Below are 3,794 nucleotides of genomic sequence, written 5' to 3' on the forward strand. Positions count from 1 at the left end.
GTCAGTGGCAAAAAGAGTAGGTGTGGGTGAAATGGGGCCAGCCAGGCATCGCCTCCCACCCCCAGGGACACTCATACACACATGGCCTCTGAGAGAGAAGCAGCCCACCAGCCCCTCAACAGGTGCAGAACCAGGTGGACTCGACGGCCAGAGGTTCCCAGTGGCAATGATGAAATTCTTCCCTACAGCCTCTCCAGGTCCCCTCCATGGCGGTTCCTCTCCCTTTTCTCTTTCGTTGAAACTTACCTTGAAATCTCTGTGTGAAAATAAATGTAAACCAGGGCCTGCCCACTGGTGTAGTGGTTAAGTTTGCACACTCCACTTTGGTGGCCTGGGGTTCATAGGTTCGGATCCTGGGCATGGACCTACACACCGCTCATCAAGCCATTCTATGGCGGCGTCCCATATACAAAGTAGAGGAAGATTGGCACGGATATTAGCTCAGGAACCATCTTCCTCAAGCAAAAAGAGGAAGATTGGCAACAGATGTTAGCTCAGGGTCAATGTTCCTCAAAAAAAAAAAAAAAAGGAAAGAAAGAAAAGAAAGAAAGGAGGAAAGAAAAAAGAAAAGAAATGTAAACCGTGCGTCCTGGTCGTTCATTCACTGGTTCATACCCACCAGTGTTTATTGCATGTTAGCTTCTCCCACTGCCCAGTGGGTTCTGGTTTTTCAGCCTGCCTTTGCCCCTCTCTCCTTCACGGCCCTCCTGCAAAGTAGGTTGGCAGGAAGAATGGTGAGTGGAAAGCAGGGCACCTGACCCAAACTAGTCAGAGGCTCCGCTGGACGCCTGTTGTTCCCTGGGCTTCATTTTTCCTTGCCCCTTATCACACTGGACAGAGTAGCGAAGAGTCTGTGTCGCTCACCAGACTGGCCAGCCCTTCCCTGCGCTGGTGCCTGGGCACCTGCAACTGATACGCTGGAATGAACTAGAAAGGATTCAAACTCTCCCTGCAATGGCCTCTCTCACGGGCTTGCATTCAACTTGGTTTCTTGGGAGATGGGTTCACTCAGCTCAAATGTCCCTCCTCAAGGAGGCCTTCCCTGGCTGCTCTGTCTGTCTCCATGGTTCTCTCTCACCACGCTTTGCTTTCTTTTCTTCTGAGCACCCCCTCACTGTCTGGAAGGCTCTTCGTCGATTGGTTTCCCTGTTCACTGCCTGACTTGCCGACTAGAACGTTAGTTCCCTGAGGGCAGGAAGCCTGGCTTGCTCGCTCCTGTCTCCCCTGGAGCTCCCCAGCTGGGGAGCAGGCGCTCAGCAGATATTCCTGGAGTCCCTGTTTGAATATAAATGCAGGCACAAGGTCTGGAAGGACTTGCAAACTGACAAGCAGGGCCCCTTCTTAGGAGAACACTGGGACTGAGCGAGACACTCAAGCGGAAACTTTAGTTTTATTTTATTTGTAAATTTTGACAAGGAGAATGCATTCACTTCTTAATTGACTGTTAAAAAATAAAGAAAAGCACTAAATCCCTCAGTCCTAATCCTGAAGTTACGGCATGATTTGGGGCCAGTGGCTTGACTTGCCTGGCTGGCTGTGGCTTCTGACCTCACCTGTAAACACGGTCGCACCTTCCACCTGAAGCCTGGATTTCATCTGCACAGCACTTTTCTAGCCATTATCTCACCTGGTTACCCACAACCCTGGGACGCCGGCAAGGCAAAGATTATCAGCCCCATTTTACAGGGTAGGAAATTGGGTTTCACAGAGGTGAGCTGTCTGCCCTGCGGCCGCATAGCTGTGGTCACGCAGGTCCTTGCTGCCTATTGTGGTGGGCTGACTCAGAAAGTGAGCTTACAAAGCCCACAAATGGCTAATGGGGGCCCAGAAGGTTGTGGAAGCTATTATTATGGCAACAGGATCAAGGGCAGATCTGGAGCTGTCTTCCGAGACCTGAAGGGAGCCCCTTAGGCTGATGAGGACAGGGATATGCTCCCTCCTACATTTTAAAGAGTCCTGGTGGTCTTTGAAGGCCAAGGTGGGTGCTGGTGTCAGCATCCTGTCTCTGATTTGATAGTGTCTGGAACCCTCCCTTCCTGGAATTGCCTTCCCACAGAGGGCAGGGCAGGAGGTGGCAGCAAAGGGCTGGTGAGGGGCCAGGAGGGCTGGCCAGGCAGCCTGAGAGTCCACATTCGGGGCCAAGATGGCGGCCTTCCAGCCTCGGACCGATCTAGAGTGTGAGGCTGGCCCAGTTTGGCAAGCCGGGGTCTCCTGCCCGGGGTCATAAGTATGTTCTGGGCTGGGACTCAGTGGACCTTTGAGGAGGTGGGAGTCCCCAGGTCAGTCTCTCTCCTCGGTAACGTACTCAAAAAGGCCCATGTGACAAGCTGAGTACCAAAAATTTCCGATCTATTATACCACATGTTTACCAGGGACCAGGTATCAATGGTTAGAATTTATGAGTGATGCCTAAAGGGACAGGCACGTTACATCTTAATCCTCTCAGCCTCCTTGTTAAAAGGAATTATCCCCGTTTTTAAGATGCGCAAACTGAGGTTCAGGGCGACTCAAGATCACATGGCTGAGTGATTGGGGAAAGCCAGGATTCGAGCCTGGGTTGATACGGCCCGGCCCTCAAACCCGTGTCCTTCCCACTCCTCCAAGAGCTGAGGGGGGACAGAGATGACTAAGACCCTCCTCCTTCCCTTGGCGGGTGGAGCACAGACCCGTCCCAGCTAACTACTGCATTGGTCAGAGTGACATCACTCTGTCATGGCAGCCAGTGGAAGGCTGATTCATCCCCTGGAGGTCAGGAGAGGCCTCTGGGGGGGTGGTCGGTGGCCCAGGTCTTGAAAGGGGAGCAGATGGAGAATGAGGCTGGGGAGGTTCCAAGGCCAGACTCTGGCGCCCCACCAGACAAGGGCCCCTCTCCACAGATCCTTCCCATAGAAGCCCAACCCACCACCGCCCTAATCAGGGTGGGAGGAGAGCGGCCCCAGTGGGGAGGGGGGAGATCCCTGAGCCTACACAGGGGGTTTGGGGAACCCTGCAGGACGGGTGGTCAGCTCAATACATCACCGACTGCCCCCCGGGACTGATGGGGGAGGGGGGACATGGAGCCTCCTTGGCAGGCTATGGGGGAGGGGATGTGGAAGCCAGAACTACCCGGAGGACAGGGCTGTTTTGGAACGGTGAGACAGGGTGAGGGAAGCTGGTGGCCATCAGGGCGTGCTTGGCGGTCTGCAGGGGAACTGCCTGATGGCCCTGAGGTAGGGGAATGCCTCCCCAGAGTTTCAGGCTGCGGGAGGTGGGTAAGTTTAGAGAAGTCCGTGTGGGGGATTTGCAGGTCCTTAGGCCAAAGAGTGGGAGGCAGTAATAATGAGAGAAAGGGAGTTCCCGGTGGGCGGCTGGGTGGAAGGGGTGGAGGAAGAAGTCATTGTGGGGAGGGGCTAGTTTGCGGTGGGTGAGGGGTTAGGGGCTGTCCCACAGTTCTTTGGGGGTTCCCCGTGGGGAAGCGGGGACCCGCGATCACCGAGGAGAGGGCGGGGCGAGGTGTCCGCGTCCGGGGGCGGAGCAGCCGCTGGGTGGGGCGCCAGGCCACCGCCCCCTCGCTGCTCCCCGGCGGCGGCGGGCGGGGACGAGGCCAGCGGGGCGTCCGCGGCCGGCCCACAGCGCGGGGAGCCGGCGGCGGGAGGAGGCGGCGGCGGCCGGCCGGGCCGGGCCACGCGGGCGGCGGCTGCTCGGGCAGGTCCGGGCAGCGCCGGGCGGGGAGCAGGCAGCCGGGCCGGGCCCCCGCGCCGAGCCCGAGCGCGGACGCCGAGGCCGGGCCCCGCCTCCGGCCCGCCCTGCGCCCG

This window comes from Equus caballus, chromosome 28, assembly GCF_041296265.1.
Source record: "Equus caballus isolate H_3958 breed thoroughbred chromosome 28, TB-T2T, whole genome shotgun sequence".
NCBI lineage: Eukaryota > Metazoa > Chordata > Mammalia > Perissodactyla > Equidae > Equus > Equus caballus.